Source organism: Podarcis liolepis (genome assembly GCF_965112155.1).
Source record: "Podarcis liolepis genome assembly, chromosome: 10".
NCBI lineage: Eukaryota > Metazoa > Chordata > Lepidosauria > Squamata > Lacertidae > Podarcis > Podarcis liolepis.
In genome coordinates, this window is record NC_139562.1 from 15,063,707 (window position 1) to 15,084,585 (window position 20,879).

Below are 20,879 nucleotides of genomic sequence, written 5' to 3' on the forward strand. Positions count from 1 at the left end.
TTAACTAGACACGAACCTTTTCCCCCACAGGGTCCCCTTTTCACATGCCAAGCCAAAAAACAAAAACCCACCTTGAAATAAAATGTGCAAGGCTTTGGAGCAAGGCAACCTGCTTAACTAGTATCCAAGCTGTATTTTCTTGCATTACAGCAAAAAAATCTACCATATGACTTCAAATAGAGGAGTGGGGTTCACCAGAACTAAACAGTACAGTTTGTTCCTGGAATCATGGAAAAACAGACACATGCAACAAATGCAAAAGAGCTCAGAAGTTTTTTCATTGCCATGGTTCCAATTTGAAATAACCAATCCTAAAAAGTGAAAGTTTGCTTGGTTTAAGGATCTAAACTTGCTATCTCCAGCTGTATCCTATGTTCATTATTTAAATATGCACGTCTCGTTCTTCCATTGCATTTGCAACACTCACAGCCTTCAACAAAATCCAATGAATTCATCAAATAATTCACAACAAACCAAGCAAGCAAACAAAAAGAGCTAGGTGAAGCAGATGAAAGCAAACTAAAAATACCCAAGAGGGTCAGCTACAAAAGAATCCTCAACCCAGCAAATCAATGCCTGCTGGAATAGAAGTGTCTTGGTCAAACAGCAAAAAGCAAAGAAAGAGGAGGCCAAACAGACCTCTGCTGGATAAGACATTTCACAATCTAGGTTCCACAGAGCAGGACCTCTCCTGCGCCCAACCCAGCTGCACCTCAGCCACCATCAGGACAAAGAACAGCCTGCCTCTTCAGAGATCTTAGGAGGGAGGGAGGCTGTTAAGGAAGAAGGCAGTCCGTTCGTTTTATGAGAAGCCTGATTCTACAGGACTGTGCATTAGTGCAAACTGAAGTGTTGGCCACTGCAACTAAAGTAGAATAACATTCAAGACATGTTTGGCAGAGCCAAATATTTCATCAGATTTTTTACTGAAATGTCCTGGAATATTTGCACAGAAGGTTTAGCAGAGCTACTTCTGGGAGTGTACAGTGTTCTTTATTTGTTGGGGTGCAAACTATTCCTTTATGTCTGCACAGGGATCCTTACATTGGTGGCTATAATTTCTAGCACATGTACCTGGGAACCTTGCTAATGAAGTGGATAGCTGTACAAGCCACTGGTCTAAAGCAGAGTACACTATTTGGATTAGTTATCCAGGAAAGAATTAGTTAATGATAACCTAATGTGTATATTTAATTAATGTATCATTATTCTCACATCAAAACATAAAGATATAGTAACATCAGCATAACATAGTGGTTCAAAAAAGGATTAGAGATAGAACATATATAGCATGCCTCAAGGGCAACCACACACAGGTTAGGAACTTCAGGTACTATTATGGGGTCCCACAGCTGTACCCTTAGTTTGTTATATCAGCTGTCCATTAAATGAAAAATAATTAGTACACAAGATTGCCCACAAGGGATGCTTGGTCAAGACAATTCCTAACCGATCTATCAGCCCAGCTTTCTTTATTTCACAACCCAACTCAGCTCAACTGTCCTGGCTAGGTGAAGGCAATGGGAAAGCATTAGCAGCTACTCCCACCAACTCCACCCTGCCCGACCATATAATCTGTATTCGTTATTTGTCTGGTATAGTTCTTTCGATGTCCCTCAAGTTTTTCACTACAACACATTACATATTTTTTTAGTACCACTTTGAGGACCTGACTCTCTCCACCCCCATTTTTCTTTTTTCCAAATACGCCTGCACTGAAACCACAAAGAACATCAGGAAATTAATGCCTTTTCCTCAAGATACCCACTATCCAAAAGAAAATGAATATCTTCCTTAAGGGATGACGCATCATGAACACTAACAACTGCAATATAAATGTAAAACATTAATAAGAGAAAGCGGGAATATAATGTAGAGAAAGATTAATAAGGTCAATGCAACTATGTTTTAAGGATCAGCTGCTAGAACTAATGGAAACATCAAAGATGTTTTCATGTCCTGAGCTGCAATCAAAGCATGAGCTGATGAATTACTTCATTTCAACTAAGGCAAGTTCATTAACATTGAAACATACCTTCCTATTTCCTTACAGCATGTTCCTTTAACAAAGAAGCATCACTTCTGAATGAAAAATCATTCAGTCTCAGCCAACTACCCTTCATTTCAGCTTGTTTTTTCTGAGCAACAATGACTTGGTCAAAATTATTCTGAACACATTTAATTTGTTGCAACACTAAAGTTTAAGACTGAAAGAAAGAGAGAACAGGAGGAAAAAGATACAATGAAATAAATAAGTAAAGATAGGAAACCAGATAGGGTGGCTTGGAAACCATAACAACTGTGAAATTTCCCATTTTCATTGACAAACCCTGACAATAAGTTGCACAGTATAAAATATGAGTTTTGGAACAGCAGGTGATCTCATTTCACTAAGAACACAGCTCTTAGCACAATTGAAATTCAGAATGCAAAACTTAAAAGCTGAATTGTAGAAATCTTTGCTTACACAAAGGCTTACTTCTTTGGCTGTTATCTGATGGATTATTATGCACAATTCTCCACAACTGCAAACTTACTGAATTAATTGTCAATCACAACATCAACTCATTTAAAGTTATTACATCAGTCAGAATCCTTTGCCAAAATGAGAGTGTCTTCCGTTGTCAATGAAACCTTAAAAGAGATGGTGACAGCCATACGTCAGAAGGGAGGGCATTCCATAGCCAGGGCAGCACCACAGAGAAAGCCTTTAACCACCCTGCTACAAAACAAATCTCACCTGGCAGTGGGGAAACAAGAAGAGCCTTCCAGGCTTAACCCAGCACATGGACAGGTTAGTCAAAGGGGAGCTACATCTTCAGGTATTTAGGTCTCAGGTTGTAGAGGGTTTTATAGATCATCACTGGCACAGTAAATTTGACCCAGTACCATACTGAGCAAGTGCAGCTCTCATTATTCTGTGTCACATAGTCCTGACAGGCTACCCTGATTAACAAATGAGCAGCTACATTTTGCACTAGTTGAAGCTTCTGCCATCATCTTTAAGTACAGCTCTAAGCTGCCAGCACATGAGTTACGGGGACAAAACAAAAGCTGCTCCTTGCCACTTGGTTATTAAATTTATTTCCCACCCTTCCTCGCTAAGGTACTGAGGGAAGCAAGCACACACAAAATCAACAAAAACATCTAAAAACAACTCCAATACAAATGCAAACTGGGAATGATCTCTACTTAAAAGGCTTCTTCGAAGAGGAAAGTCTTCAGCAGGTGCTGAAAAAACAACTTAGTGGCCACCTGAGTCACCACTGACAAAGCTGGATAAAGAAACACCCCCAGACTATGTACCTGCTCTTTCAAGAGGAATGCACCGCCATTTATAAATGTTTGCCTACCCCATTCCAGGACAAGAAAACCATCAGCCCTCAGAACCTCCAACTTGTCAAGATTCAACTTCATTGGACCTCATCCAGCTAAAGCAGCAGTCTGTGGTCTTTACAGTCTCATTTGATTCCAGTAAGGAGAAACAGAACTGGCTCTCATCAACTGGGTGACCTTTTGTCTTCCTCATACATTCATCTAGTTGGGAGGGCACCCTATCACTGTCTCTCCCTCCTGTTTAAAACCAAACTTATTATGGTTCTCTCCCCAGCATCTAGGTCTCTCATCAAACTGCAGTCTCCTTACTTTTAAACATGTTATTGTATTCATCTGTTTTCTTTTCCAGTCACATAGGCTGAAAACCAAATTCAGAGCAGAATAACCTTATCCAACTCCCCCTTAAAATATATATATCAGAAAATGTAAAGTGTAATTTTCACTTTACTACTCCAACTAGGCAGTAACAGAGTGTCCTAGGAGACCAAAACATGCAGCAATGTGGATTCATGCTTTTTTCTGTGGGTTTCCCCCCAACCCCTTTAGGTGACAATGATGACTAAGAAAGTGATGGAGTTAGTCACCACTGCAGAGAACACCCAAGCGGAGACTTAGATAGGCTTGGCTCCTTTTCCCTCATATGTGGCTCAGAGCTACTCTGAGCTGAGTGTGACTGAGGCCACACACCAATGTACCAACTGCAGCCACTTCCAAAGTGATGCTGAAGACAGAACTAGATCCGCAGCCCTGACACTAGAGGGTACAGGAGGGAAGTTGGAACATGGGACCAGAGATTGCTGGCACTTAACTAATCCCTGTAATCTCAGCCAACCTGGCAAATATTTCCACAGTTCAAAATAAAGGAAGAGTTTCTGATTGATGGTCAAGTTTTGTACACTAATATTTGTTGCAAATGTTTGCTTTGCTGATTTGCAATTTCCCTCTTGCGATAAAACAAATTTTAAAAGCAGATTTCAGGCTTAACAAAGCAAAGCCTTCAGTTACTCTAATGGTAGATGTTCGTTTTCCTACTATCATCTCTTCCTTTTTAAAAGTTAAATATTAAATGTGTCAGGAAGGTGAAATTCAATGTTTACTTCAATTTTTATCATGCACATTAACAGGCTCTCACATCTTGATTGGTAGAGAAAGTCATAATAGTTCTTTAATAAAATCAGTTTCATCCCCAAAACTGTGACTTAACATGATTTCCATACTAATTGGTAAAGACCTTTGCTAGTGAACCAGCACCTTTTAATACTCTGTTTCAGTCTTCCCAACGTTTAGGTTTCATGAGGTTTATGAGAGGAAGCCAAGCAAAATGTATCACCTGTTCAAAATCAAACCTAAAAGATTCTATACAGCAGTCAGTTTAATATGAATAGCATTTGCCAGGCTTAAGTCTTTAAGTTCAGTTACACTAAATAAAATTATTTTTACCCTAAACAAATCAACAATAAAGATGGCATATATAAAGAAAAACTGTTCAATTTCCTCTGCTATTTCTATACTAATGTCTTTCAAATGCTAAGGAATATTCAATAAACATTTGTGTATAAGGTAAAGGGACCCCTGACCATTAGGTCCAGTTGTGGCCAACTCTGGGGTTGCGGCGTTCATCTCGCTTTATTGGCCAAGGGAGCTGGTGTACAGCTTCCGGGTCATGTGGCCAGCATGACTAAGCTGCTTCTGGCGAACCAGAGCAGCGCATGGAAACTCTGCTTACCTTCCCGCTGAAGCGGTACCTATTTATCTACTTGCACTTTGACGTGCTTTCGAACTGCTAGGTTGGCAGGAGCAGGGACTGAGCAACGGGAGCTCACCCCATCGCGGGGGATTCGAACCGCCGACCTTCTGATCGGCAAGTGGGCTCTGTGGTTTAACCCTCCTTGTGTATAAGGTACTCTACTCCAATTAAAGCTGTAAGGAGAATAAAGACAGCTAGAACGCAATTACCTATAATAGGAATTTGGCTAGGATATAGGAATTAACTCTGCTAATCTTGCAGAGTGCACCATGGGATCTTTAATAACCACAAGTGTTCAAGATCTTCATTTTAAATCTTAGCCACATATACTTTGATTACTCATGCAGTTCCAAACCTTGAAGCACCTATCTGTCAATTAAACTCTGAAAGGTGACTTATAATGTGAAATAATTTGTGTTTCTTCCCTTTGGGGCTTTCTTTTCAGCTGATTTATTTAATGCTTTAAATGTGACCATTCTCCTCCCCCCTGTCCTGCCACACTTCTTTCTTTAAATTAGAAATTCAGGTCTTGTCTAGGTTGGAAGATTTGATGTCAATTTCAGATGTTCTCTAGTTGACATTACAAGTGCTTGAAAGCTGAGGAATCGAGAAGTGAACAGATTTTCAATCATAGGTTTAAATAACTTTTTTTTTTAGAAAACACCAGCACTTAAAAGAAAACTTGGAAGAGAGGAAGCATATCTCAGGGGTTTAAGCTAGAATGAGCTTATTATCACTATATCCACACTTATCTACCTAACAATTTTCAGTTGCTCTCAAAGAATCCCTGTTTTTTTCTTATCAAGGAGAGAAAAATCCTGTATAGCAATGCTACTCTTTTTTGAAAATCTGACTGGATGCCTATACCGTACATTACCTGTGTGCTGCTAAAACGTGTAGAAGTATCAGCAGATACTGTCAACATCTAAAAAATGACGAAAACTGTCAGACCAAAGATCCCTACCCACCTGCAAACAGTTTTCTGACACTTGTAAAGCAACTTTTTCGCATTAGAACTGTAAAACTGTACTGACAACAGGACACTTTTGCTTCTGAATAAAAATATATAGTCTTCTTGTGGAGTTTTTTGTTTTTCTGCACCAAAAACTGCATATTTCAAGGCGTTATCACATTAATCATTCATTGTCTCAGTAATGCATGGTTTTTATTATTATTTCCCCCCCAAGTGTGTAAAAAAAATGTAGAACCTGCCTTTGGAAAAAAGTGAGGTAATACCACAGCTTAAACATATCTAATCTCATAAAATCCAACTAGGAAAACATTGTCTCTGCAGAAACAAATCGCTTAAAAAATAAGGCTAATGCTTCTTTTTGGAACATCTGTCTGGAAAATGGCATCAACATGCTGAACCACACCTGATGAAGCTGCTCAAGATACTTGCTGGTAAGCAAAACTCCATCACAATGGGAGAATTTATTCATTGACATCTGCACTACTAACCACACAGTGTGTTGACCTTTTAGAATTACCAGTAATGGTGAAGAATTTTGAAATAGTCCTGGGTTACAGTAATTCTTTAAGTCTTACAGTTCTCTCCATCTTCAAGCTAAGTCACCTAATGAAGCAATCAGATGATTTCAAGCAACATATCTTCTTCCCTTTTAAAGAGAATCCTATACTTCTCTACTGCTGTGTAGGTTGGCAAAGGGCGGTGTGTGTGTGTGTGTGTGCAATTCATGAATGGCCATGAAAGCCTTCAAGAATACATACAACTAACTGCAATCATTCATAAACAAAACACCATAATTAGCACTGTGTTACTACAAAATGAATTGCAAACAGGAATGGAGAACACAGGTTCCAACAGGTCACTGGATTTGATCTAATGCTGCTATTCATCAAGTCCACAATACAACTAACAATACATGCTGTATAAATGAAATACAACCACCAAGGCTAAACACTGAGCAATTAAGTTCTTTGCAAGATGGCAGGATCCCCAATGACGTGCTTTACAGAGAGTTGGCTTCTAACACCAGTCCAATTGCCACACCAACTGTGTAACAAAGATGTCTGCAAACAAGACATGAAGGCTAGCAACATCAACCCTGCCATGTGCTTTGCCTGGAGACAGGCAGTCAAATTGTGTGTCCATAGCAGTGAACAGAGGAGGAAGGACTGCTGGGAGGAGTTCAGAGAAAAGAAACGCCATGGTGCATCTGCAGTAGCACAGCTGGACATCTTAATCTGCCCCAGGTGCAACAAAACATGTCTCTCCCGCATTGGTCTCTACAGCCACAGCAGATGCTGCAGCCTTCCAACAGCTTGACCTCACCTCCAAAGGCACACTTCTCCATTGTCTCCTGAGACAGATGGATGCCAACCAAGGTTTCTCTTTCTCAGGCATCGTAGTATACTTTGGAGCTTCATTTGAGTACAGTGGTACCTCAGGTTACAGACACTTCAGGTTACAGACTCCGCTAACCCAGAAATAGTACCTCGGGTTAAGAACTTTGCTTCAGGATGAGAACAGAAATCGTGCAGCAGCAGCGGGAGGCCCTATTAGCTAAAGTGGTGCTTCAGGTTAAGAACAGTTTCAGGTTAAGAACGGACCTCCAGAATGAATCAAGTTCTTAACCTGAGGTACCACTGTAATTATTCTTACTGGGTGAAGAGCCTGGCAGAAACTCCATTCAAGCTATCCTGACACAGAAACCACAATATTATTATTATTATTATTATTATTATTATTATTATTATTATTATTATTATTATTACCCCACCCATCTGGCTGGGTTTCCCTAGCCACTTTGAGCGGCTTCCAACAAAATATTAAAATTACAATAAAAATCAAACATTAAAAACTTCCCTAAACAAGGCTGCCTTCAGATGTTTTCTAAAAGTCAGGTAGTTGTTTATATCCTTGACATCTTATTATAGGTTGGTTAATTAATGTACTATCAAATTACTCCCATCAAGAACTCAGAGGAGTTTCTCTCACATTTCTTCTGTCTGAAACAACTTTCATGAACCTGGTGCCTCCAAAATTTTGGAATACAATTTCCCTCAGCAAGCACAGCCATATTCTGAAACAGCTGGCCTAACGTTAGTGCACATGGTTCAGGATATTAGACATCTAGCTTCTGTGAGGATGACTTTGCATACAGACTATTACTTTCAGAAGGAATGCAGATTTTCTAATCTAAAGAACACCCTATAACAAAATCCAATCATTTTCTTTTAGAGTACAACATTTTTTAGATGAAGATCACATTTAGAATCCTGTTCCACCATGTGACAATATGTGGCTGGGTCATTTCATGCCTCCATGCTATGAGAAAATAAATCTTTCACTTGGTGCTCAGAATGCCACAAACTATTTGAAACATTAGTGCTGACTAGAGGATAAACAGTTGGATGTATGAAACCAATGCCACACCATGGAGAACACATTTCTGAAAAGTAACAGATTCCTACAATACAATAAATTTCATTTTTAACAGGAAAAACAAAATTGCATCAGACAGCTGAAAAAATATACTGATTTTTAAGGAAAGCATATCTAGTAAAAGCAGACACAGAGGCGTTTTAAGGTTATGTGAAATTGTGGAGTTTCAAATTTAAATACAGAAGATAATGATAGATGGAAAGGGTAATCTGAACCGATTTTATGCAAATTTCTCAATTTTTAAAATAGTTGTATAATTTCCCAGTGATATGTGGTGCATTGCATGCTCTTTCATGAACTGGCATATATATACATGCATGCTTTATTAATTTATTTTAAAAGATTTCTTACCCACGATGCTACCGCTCAGGGAGCGGGACAAGATGCCCAATTTAGGGGCTGTTACAAAAAAGTCCTCTCCTGGGCTACCATTTCTCACACTTAAGAGGATGAGAGAACTACTGAAAGAGGCTCCTATGCAGATTATGAGGATGGGTAAAATCAACAAGACTCTTCACTTAAGTGGTTACAGAAAAGCAGAGATTTTCAGTTTCAGTACTAATTATGGCAGCCTTTAAACACAAAATTCTATGCTTTTAGTTGCCACTCCAAAGGTCACAAACAGCAGTGAAACTCTCATGGATTTCAAACCTCTTATCAGTTTTACCTATGCAGTAATGGGATCTTGCAGTAATCTTGCAGAGATGGCAAGAAATCTTAGCAGATTCACTGCTACTTTTTGCAAATGGATTAAATCAGTGTTTCCCCACCGGGGGGGCCATGCAGCCCCCTGGGGCCCCCTAGGATATTCCAAGGGGGGCACAGGTGAAAATCATGTAAATGGGGGGCCACAGCAAAAGGCTAGGGGGCCACAGAGGGAAGTGAAGCATGAAAAAAAATCCTGATTGGCTGGCTAAAGGGGGAGGGGGGAGTTAAAGAACCCCTGGACGGTTAACTTGGCCAATCGTAAGTGGGCAAGGGGTGGCCCACCAGGGCCAAGCACTCCTTTTTACCATACACATTTTCTTGGTGCAGTCCCGGCTTGTTTCCGGTGACAGGGCGATCACTGAAGCTTCCGATTTGACCAGTGGAGCCTGTGATCCAGAACACACACGTCATGTAAGAGTGGTGGTGGGGTGGCAGTGGGTAGGGCTGGGCAAGCCGGAGCTGCTTGCTGCTGTCACCAGTGCTGGGTCTGGTGGCAGCCTGGGCCTAACCTTGCAAGGCACAGGGTGCAATCCACCCCAGGACCTAGTGGATCAGGGTCAACAGATGTCGCTGAGGGACACAGGGCCCGTAGGTAGCATGGACCCGGCTCTACAAGGCGCGGGGTGAAATACACCCTATTGCCTAGCTGAGCGGGATCATTTGGTGCTGCTGACTTGTATTTAGTAAATAATGAAGTGTCCACTCAGTAGAAAGCCACACTGAATTCAATGGGCATTACTCCCAGGTAAGGGTGTGTGGGACTATAGTGTTTTATCTGGGCAGCTAGGGCTCCTCTGGATGACAAGATCTTTTTGCTCCAGGTCAGTGAGGACCACTTGCTTAAAAAAATTATCCCACATATACAGAACTCCCTGTGCTTCTTTGGGACTGTATCTGTAGGTTTTCCCCTCTGAGTCAAATAACTGGGATCAAATAAGTGTTGTTTACTTTTTATAATACATGGAAGATGCACCTCCCTTGGGAGGTTCTAGACTCTCCTTCCTTGGAGGTTTCTAAGCAGAGGTTGGATGGCCATCGGTCATGGATGTTTTATAGCTGAGTTACCCACATTCTAGGGGGTTACACTAGAAAGATGACCCTTGGGGTCCCTTCCAGCTCCATGATTCCATGTTTTTCTGCTTCAACAATATTTCATTATGTTCCTATCATTTTATGTAATTGTATTTTGTAAAAATTATAAGAAAATATAAATAAAACATGTTCTATTTACAAATAAAACATTTAAATAGCTACCTTTCTACTGGTAGGACAGAGGGGGCATGGGCGTAGCCAGGATTTTTGTTAAGGGGGTGGCTTTTGTTAGGGGTGGTAGAACCTCAGATTTGTATTGATTTTTACTTACGGAGGGCAGCTGCCCCGCCCTGCCCATGGGTCGAAACAAGGTCGAAAGGGGACCATGGTCAGAAAAGGGTTGGGAAACACTGGATTAGATAATGCACAAATAGCAGTGCATCTTAAAAGACTAATGGCTGGATGCATAAAATATTGTGGAAGCAAGTAGGCGAAAACAGCCAGTATCAGGACTTCAGAACAGTGTGTATTCACCTGAAAACATGTGTATTAAGGGTATAAGAATCTCTGTATTTGACAAGCAACTAGGAGTTCTAACAAAAAGTTGGTGTAGTCTAGTGGATATGAGGATCAAATATACATAATTCTACTGTTAACTGACATTCCATTTCTCTCTTGAGACACTTTATAAGAGCAACCAGTTAAGGCCTCCCACTGCTGCCGCACCGCCGGAGCACCATTTCTGTACTTATCCTGAAGCAAAGTTCTTAACCCAAGGTACTATTTCCGGGTTAGTGGAGTCTGTAACCTGAAGCGCCTGTAACCCAAGGTACCACTGTATCGTTATTTCCACTCAAAGACAAACTAGGGTCTCTGTCTTTTAATAAGAGATCACATCCTTGTTTAAGATACAATACACCACAATGCATCCATACTTTGATGTACTCTTAATACAGTGGTGCCCCGCAAGACGAATGCCTCGCAAGACGGAAAACCCGCTAGACGAAAGGGTTTTCCGTTTTTGAGCTGCTTCGCAAGACGATTTTCCCTATGGGCTTGCTTTGCAAGACGAAAACGTCTTGCGAGTGTTCCGATTTGTTTTCGCGCACCCCCCTTTTTCTAAGCTGCTAAGCCGCTAATAGCCTTTTAGCTGCTAATCCGCTAAGCCTTTAATAGCCGCTAAACCGCTAATAGCGCTAATCTGCTAAGCCGCTAATAGGGTTGCTTCGCAAGACGAAAAAAACGCTAGACGAAGAGACTCGCGGAACGGATTAATTTCGTCTTGCGAGGCACCACTGTAGTTCAGTTCTACAACTGATGTGGACATTTTCATGTATATCTAACCACTTTCCTTTGGTATTGTGCAAAAAAAAATAATCAAATGGCAGCATTCATATGGGAGAACTCTCCAATACAATATAAGAAGTAAAGACATACTGTTTATACAATTGCATGTGTCATTTTTCTGCAGTCGAAGATGCTTACGCAAGGAGACTAGATTTCCTTAGCAAAAGATGGAGAAGAGACAATAAATTCTTTGTTAAAGGTAAAAGTAGCAATTTCAAAAGCATATGAAACTAAATAAACAGGTTTACTAAAATAAGATTAAATTGCTTCTCACATTCACACTTTTGCTTATTCATGCACAACTTAGAAACAAAAAACTTCACTGAGCCAAACAAGCGAGTTCCTTTTCTTGATACATCTCTTTTTCACCATTTTAATCAACTGCAATCTGGGAGCTAGCCAGACCACTCTCAAACAATATCACAAAAGATCTTAGTGTTTCCTAAATTATTTATCTCAATGACCATTTGAAAGTGAACATATGTTGCAATTCAGAGCAGTAATTAGTGTTTGTATAAAGGAAGCAAAAAAATATTATTTTCTTCAAACAAAACCTGTTTTGTTCCTGTTCTACAGTACCGTATTTAGGCACCATGTTTACAGCTATACTGAAATAACCTACTAAAGCTTGGCCTAAATTTAGTATTTTTGAAGCAGAATTACACAGGATAGCTTCCTAATGAAGTAACAGATTCACCAGCCAGTCCCTCTTTGTATTTCTATCATGAAATGCTTCCAGAGCTGCATTTAACTCCTACCACCTTCTAAAATTTTATGAAGCTTGTTTACTAATTCTGACTGCATGTACTTTAATTTATACCCTGCCTGCATAAGGCAGCTTAGAATGTAATTATAAAACAAGAGCCCACCAAATTATTAACATGTTTAAGAACAGCTATAAGAGACAAGCATGTAGCTGGAGAAGATCACATTCACCGGCTAGGTTTTATTTCCTTGTTGTGCTCTTGTCCTAGTAGCCAACAGTTGTGTATCTTTTTTAAGTAGCTTATATAGTTTGCAGAAGTTTCACACACACACTCAAAGTACATCTGAAAGTTGCATTTATGCATATAGATTTTAATTTTCCTGTACTAGGTTAGCTTTCATGTTGATGTATTAAAAGGGTTACTTGTACAGTGGTACCTCGGGTTAAGTACTTAATTCGTTCCGGAGGTCCGTTCTTAACCTGAAACTGTTCTTAACCTGAAGCACCACTTTAGCTAATGGGGCCTCCTGCTGCGGCCGTGTCGCTGGAGCACGATTTCTGTTCTCATCCTGAAGCAAAGTTCTTAACTCGAAGTGTATGTAACCTGAAGCGTATGTAACCCGAGGTACCACTGTACTGCATATAAGTAAAAGGCTTCCAACATTCAAACTAGAGATATTTTTGCCTCTAGCAACCCAGCCCCTTGCCATGCTTAGCCGCCGTGATATCTTCCCCTGTAGATTGCTTCTTCTCCACCTTGCAGGTCAGTCGTCTGGGTCCTCAGACTCGACAGAGGTGATAGCCCAAGGGATAAAGACTTCCAGATGAAACCAAGACTTTTCAAGGTAACCATGCACATAGATATGAAGAGCTCCCTGCTTCTCAATGCATTGTCTCTGGAGGGCTCCTTCTTGGCTAGCCCTTGAATTAAACCATGTCCAAATCGCTGATTATGGATGCTTTATGCTGCTACAATGCCTAAACACCACTGCTGAACACCAAACTAGTGGAATGATCTATTCTTTATTTTATAGACAGACCGCACTTAAACTAGAATAACATTTGAATATCTGGAAGTCATCACACACAAGAGTTGTGACACAAACAGTATTACAGGAGGAGAGACATTTAAGGATGTGGTCACTGCTTCTTCACTGTCTAGTGATACTGGAGCATCCATTTCCACCCACTAAGAATGAACATTTTGAGGATCATCCACACTTCGTATTTTGTCCTTCCAACTCAAGTCTCTAAGACTCTGAATTTCCTCTTCAGTTTCCAGTGAAGCTTGCTATCTGGCTTAAGTTTTAGGCAGGGGAAATTGAGATTATCCTTTTCTCTTCCTGTGTGGTTTGTCCTTATGTGCCTTGTGCACCTGCAGCCTTGACACCACCTGTTCTGCCTTTCACTACTGCCTACTGTTTTGTTTCTACTGTGCTGTTTATGTCCAAGTTCATAGAATCACAGAATCTTAGAGTTGGAAACGATCCCAAGGGTCATCTAGTCCAACCCACTTTGCTAAAGTGGGTTGGGAATGTGGTGAGATCACTTTAGTATTTAATACTTTAGGACTTGGACAGAGCCAAACAATAAGCTTATTGTAAATTGTGCTGTTTTAACTTACGGCTGACTCATGAGACAAAATTAAATATTTCTAGTGCTCATTATTTTAGCTGCACGTAAACTAAGCTAGCTATGAGATATTAATCACCTAATGATAATTAAAATAAACAGAGACTGAAAGTAATTACCCTTATTGTAAAAAAAGCAAAGTATATAAACATTGTTTGTGGCAGGTCCCTCGGTACAGTATATTGTTTTTCTTTCAAGAGCTCTGTAAACCAGTGCATTGTACTGCCTTTGCAAATGTATATGCACTGTAATTCACAATGGTTGCTAGGAGAAGCACCAGAATTCAAGGCAACAGGCTCCCTCCCCTTACCATTCATCACACATTAACACAACCATGTTTTACACAGGAAAAGGATTCCAGTTTTGTTAAATGATCAGAACTATTTCACTTGCCAGAACCACTTCAGTAACAAAAAAACCCACACCTAACCAACACAGATGGTTAACCCATCTTTGAGATGAGAAACTGCGAATCACCAAAAATAAATGCAAGTAGTCATGTAGAGACAGGAAAATGGATCTATAAGCCCACTAAGGCAGCTGCTGGATAAAAACACCTCAGCAGACTGCATCTCTACCCATGGCATATATTGCAACAGCAGCAGTCACAGGGAAGACAATTAAAGTTTAAGGTTAAACAAAACTTCTATCCAAGGAATCAGCAGGATCCCACTGCCCAGGTCAGACTCTTCCTATTAGAAGGGTCCCCCCACCCCCCATTCTTATTGAAGAACTATTATGTGGTTTTCGTCTGGAATGATACTGTTTCAATGATACTGTTTCAATGAAAGTGATTTTTTTTGAAGCTACAAGGAAGGAGGGCTCTTGCTTGAAGGGAAGGAGAAAATATTAGCATGTGAACTGCTTATTGGGGTGCCAAATAGTTTTTGTTATCTAAATAGGAATGAGAATGCTTTGAGGCACTGGAAAGCAGGCATTTCCTGACAAACAGGTCTGGGCATCTTGCAATTGACAAGGTGGAACCCACTTTCTATGGGTTTCATTACCAAGGTGATTATATTTCCCACAGCATCCAATTTAGAATGTTTTGCCAGACATGTAATTCTAGAATACCCTCTGGTAAAGGTCATGGAAGACTTCCTATAGAAGGTAAAATGGTTTTGAGCATCAGTTTTGTTTTGTTTTGTTTCAATGCAAACTCTATACATTTGACTACACATAATACATACCTTGAAACAGAAGACAAATACACTTCACACACACACAAATGTACAAAATGCTCAAACTTGTTTCCACAACAATTTTAATGTCATCCTCTAAAATACTGCTATACTTCTCTTACAAGCATTGACCATTTGCACAAAGCGGATTATTCACAGATTTTTTTCAGCCACGCCAGAATCATGTGGGAAGAGTGTTTAAAGGTACAGATTTAACATAGTTCTTTCCAGTTCTGAAAGCATACACACTGCATTATCCTTCTGGATGTGTAGACAGCTGCACAGTCAAACTGGTAACATGCCAGACTGGTTAACTCTCCAGCTTTTCCCCAACCTTGCCTGTGTTTGTAGCACACAAAAAACATCTTGCTGTTTTGCACAATTAGGCATTTTCAATTGTGAAACAGAAAAAAGCCTTGTTATTCATATATATTAGTATTCTAGAGGAAGGAGAAGGCAAATGCCCTTGTAACATTTGGCTTAGACTTACAAGCTTGGCTTCCATGGATGATCAGTGGTCCTACTATCACATAGGAAAAACCTGCCTTAAACCAATACTAGAAGACTACAACACAAATTTGGAAAGTTCCACCCTGCTTTCCCATCTGGGGAGAAAAATTCTGAACACACATCCCTGCCCCTTTCAGTTGCACAACCAATAATCATTCACACATTGTAAATTTGATGATTAAAATATTTTTTTGATTTTTTTAAAAAAAACATACAAACTAAAATGGAAAAAGAAAACTGATGCAAAAAGTAGCTTATTAACATAATAGGTTTAAGTCTGAAAACTCTTCAACATTCAATACTCATGCAATTCACCTTCCTCCCTAGGTACTTCTGTAAACCCAAATATAAATCAACAATACCGTTAACAGCAAACCAAGGACCAAACAAGACATAATATTTGTTATGTAGTTAGTCAGCATGGGGGATTTTTTAAAAACACACACACAAATAGCCAATGCCAGGTGTGTGTGAAAGCCACTAGGACTGTGGCATAAGGAGAAGGTAGGTGGCTTTAATCCTTTGCCTACTCCACAATCCCAGTTATATCCCATTCTATCTGGGACAGTAGTAGGGAGGGGAAAGCTTAAAGCTCCTCACACCACCATCCTAATACAGCTTCATCACCCTGTCAGCCATTTATTTATTTTAAAACTTGCACACCATATGACAAACAGTAAAGATTGGCCCTAACTAATTAAGTGAATAAACAAAAAAGCAGAAGATTTATATTCTTGATTGTTGTTCCAGATTCAATGGAGCTCCTTACTTTGGTTTTCCTTCTGAATGCACACTACATTTTTCAAATCAACACAGGGAGTGCAAAAGCTGCCACTGGTTTTTCCAAGAACAGTGGTACCTCAGTTTAAGAACAGCCCTGTTTACAAACTATTCGGTTTATGAACTCCGCAAAACCGGAAGCAGTGTCCCAGTTTGCGACCTTTACCTCGGTCTAAGAAGGGAATACGTACAGTGGAAGGGCACGGGTGGAAGGGAGGCCTCATTGGGGAAAGTACGCCTCAGTTTAAGAATGGTTTTGGTTTAAGAATGGACTTCCAGAATGAACTAAGTTTGTAAACCGAGGTACCACTGTACCACTCCTCTCAACATCACCACAAATCCCCATCAAAAGCTGTTGGTTTTCACTGGGCCCCCACTGACCTATCTGTATTTGATGTGTTAACTTGGAGTCTGGGGGGCAAGAAAGGGAGCCACACAGTGATGGAAACAGCAGAAGGGAAATCAGAAAGGGAAATCCTCCCCCCTGCACTGCTGATCAACTGAAAAGACTGCTGGCTCAACTAATGACTCAACCTCAGCAAAACTACAGAATACACAACTGCTGACCACCCTGTGAATATCAAATGACAAGCAGTATACAAATCTGATAAATAATAAACAAATAAAATCCTTCATTCCTCATTATTACAGTCTCTTGTGCCCTTCAAGGAAGAGTCCACTCCATATTGTGAAACTGTGACTTAGAATACACTGCTATGATACTAACATTTGTAAATTCTGGATGGCTTGTCCCAAAATATTTAAAAGGACAATTTATCCATGGTTTTTCCTGCAATAAAAACATCTAATTGTCAAAACAATGTTTAACAGTGCTCATAAAGCAACACCATTCGTATTTACTGTTCTAGCACAACTTTTTGATTGTTCAATTAAGGACATCCCCTGTAAAGTTGAGCATACTAAGATTTTGTTTTCTGGAACCAAACTACTTCTTAAAGTGGACCAGTGCAGTGCTTGATCTTAAAATCTGCAACCCTACCAAAAACCTATATTCCCAATCTTTCTGCGGTGGAACAAAATAGAGGGAAATCCAGGAAATCAAATCCAAACGTAAAGAAGAAACAGGAGAGATAATCACATTCCAGGATGGCTGCACACAAGTAATTATATTCAAATAGTCATTCCTTGGATGCTGGGTAGCATCCAAGCACGAATCATAGCAGTTCAGATTGTGGGGATTTAGCTGTTTCCAACAAAAACTCACAAATCAGAATTCCACTGGTATCCTCCCACGCAGGAACACACCTGATATGACAGCTCAGCCTGTCTATTCCACAATATACTGCCTCAGGTTTGATGATAACACAGCTAATTTGATGAACAAGGAGAGCTAGAATAACCAGCATACTGCTGATGTATACAGAAAAATGACTACCTCACTGTATACTGTATCTGGTCTTTGATCAAATTCAGCAAGCCATAAACAGAACACAAGTAAATTCCATCACAGTAACAGATAGTAGGGAAGTTTTATGAGCCTTTAAAATCAAACATACTGTCTTGTTTTCTTCTTTCCATGAAAAAGTTCCTGTGCTTGCTTGTTTACCTTTTAATTAATTTCCAATATGCAGGTAAAACCAACAGGTAAAAACAACAACAATCCTAGTTTGTCCCACAGTTGTTGTTATAGGCTGAAAATTCTTTGCAGCACTCACAACATCAAGCCTTGTTTATTTCTGATCACAGCATTTTCTTCTCACTTAAGCATTAGATACCAAAACTCAAATAGTATGAAATAAACCACTTCCGAGTGACAGCTTCTGAACAGAAGCCATGCTTAACTCATCTGCTTCTTCTAGAAACTCAATAAACAATTAAAACTAAGGCTGGGAATGAAACATCAGCCTTGGAAAAACTATGGAGCAATTCAAAAATTAAGTGAGATTATTAATTGGCTTTAGTGCCTTAAGCATCTTCCCAATTAATCCAATTTAATTTCAGTCTCATAACATTAAGCAGCTTTAAATTAATTTAATTGGCTATATAGAGTAGAGTTTAGTTTTCATATTATGGATGATTACACCCAATACTGTATTACTTTTTACACACACCAGAAAGGTCAAAGAAAATGATTTAGCATATTCTCCATGCAAAATATTTCCATAGTATGATCTAAAATTGAGGGAAGCAAGGGCAACTACAGCTATCCAAACTCTAAGGTAAGGCAGTCTGAGACTTCTTCACAAATAATATTCAAGTACTGGTACGTTCTTTCATTTAGTGTGCAAATGTAGCAATGGTGGCAAAGAAGTACTACTTCTTCGCCAGTGCTGTCCAGCAGAGCTTTCTATGGCTGTGAAGAACTATTAATTTTTGGTCCTCAAAACAGCTGTGTAGTGAAGGGCCATCTTGAAAAGACAGGAATTGGAGCACAATGTTGAAGTGGCTTGACTCTTATCTGAAAAATGAGACCCAAAAGGTGATGCTAGTTTTAGAGTACCCGTATGTTGTCAGCAATATACTGATGACACACAGCTCTGCTTCTCCTTTACTTTTGTAGGTGTGACAGTAGAGGTGCTGGACTGCTGTCTTGCCTGGATAATGGACTGAACGAAAGCCAACAAACTAAAGGTCAATCTAGATAAGACTGAGGTACTGTTAGTGGGTGGTTCCCTAGACCAGATAAATGGGCAGATGCCTGCTCTTGATGGGGTCTGAATCCCTTGCCTGAGGCTCAGGTGGACTCAGTGGCACGGAGTGCCTTTCATCATCTTTGGCTGGTGGCCCAGCTGAGCCCTATCTAGACAGGGATTGGTGGAGGCCTGGCTGCCAATTAGTTTCCAGGCCCAATTCAAAGTGCTGATTTTGACCTGTAAAGCCTTAAACAGCTCAGGACCACAATGCCTTAAGGGTCGCTTCTCCCCATATGAACTAACCTTGACCCTGCGTTCATAATCTGAGGCCCTTCTTGAGAGGCCTGAAGGTGACAGCATGAGAACGGGCCTTTTCTGCAGTGGCTCCCCGTTTGTGGAATGCTCTCCCCAGGGAGGCTCACCAGGCGCCTTCATTACATATCTTTAGGCACCAGGCAAAAATGTTTCTCTATAACCAGGCCTTTGGCTGATTAACATTCTATAGCCTTTAATTGTGTTTGTGGGTGGGGGATTACCAGTTGGTTTTTGTTTTATTATGTATTTTGTGTTCTCATTTTGTATTTTTATGTTCTCGTATTTTACTGTGATCTTGGCAGTAAATTAAAATAAAATAAAATAATAAAATAAAATAGCAAATGAAAGCAAAGCAAGCTGCTCCTCTTCCCATTCGAATTTGGCCTAAAGAATACTGCAAGGTTCTATCTTGTTCCCCATACTAAGTATCAACATGAAGCCACTGGGGGAGTTCATGCAGAGATTAGAACTATGCAGTTGTCAATACATTGATGACTTACTTACTAATACTAATAATAATATTCTATATAATTATATATAATTATAATTTCCTACTTTTAAAAAACATCTGAAGACAGCCCTGTTTAGGGAAGTTTTTAATGTTTAATGCTGTATTGTGTTTTTAAAATTCGATTGGGAGCGGCCCAGAGTGGCTGGGGAAACCCAGCCAGATAGGCAGGGTATAAATAATAAATTATTATTATTATTATTATTATTATTATTATTATTTTATATCAATTCATTATCTCATTTCTAACTATCCTAGAAAGGCAACTGAAAGGCTGAATCACTGTTCTATACGTATGAAGGATTTGAGGGGGGCAGAAAAAGTCGTGCCTTAATTCACACAAAACAGAAATACTGCTAGTAGGCAGAGCAATCTATTTGTTTGGATTTATAAAATGCTTTTGATGGTACTGCACTGCCTCTGAAACTCAAGGGTGGTTAATCCTGGGACCTGGGCAATTTAAGAACAGTCTTCTTTCATACTCCCCACCCCCACCTCGCCCATGTTCCAACCATCATCTCAGACCCTGTTCTAGATGTCTTGACCTTATGAGACACAGCTGATGACAACCAGAGCATTCTCTGTGGTGGCACCCACTCTCTCAAATGCCTTGCCAAGGGAGGCATGTCAGATCCTGCCACCATATGATTTCAGACAACTAGTAAATACATGGCTTTTCAAAAGGGTCTTCAGCTTATTCTTTTTCTGTCTTCGCTTCACTGTTGGATTTAGGCTTCACTATTGGATTTATTACTGGAGAGGATTTTTAAATGTTTCTTACGAATGGACTTAACAGGGTTTGTTTTAATTTAAAATATTGTTTTAGTACTATGACTTGTTAGTCTTTAGTTTCTCAGAAAGTAGGCAGGATGTGCATTTTTGCTGAATGTTTATACCCCTTCATTTTCTCTTACACATTAACAATATCCACAAGTAAGGGATCCCAGATAAAAATAAACAAGTTCTTAGGGAAATCCAAGAAAGGATTTCACACATTCAGTATTTAAGTACAGCTATAATATGGACTTTTGAAAGAGACAAAGTGTAGCCTGAAGTAGCCAAGTAAATGAACTT

General features: G+C 39.8%; 1 protein-coding gene across 28 annotated transcripts in view; it reads right to left on the reverse strand.

Moving 5' to 3' along the window:
• The window catches only part of PLEKHA5 (pleckstrin homology domain containing A5), a 173,957-nt gene that overhangs the window by 136,621 nt on the left and 16,457 nt on the right, over positions 1-20,879 (reverse strand). The gene's annotated exons all lie outside the window — the stretch shown is intronic.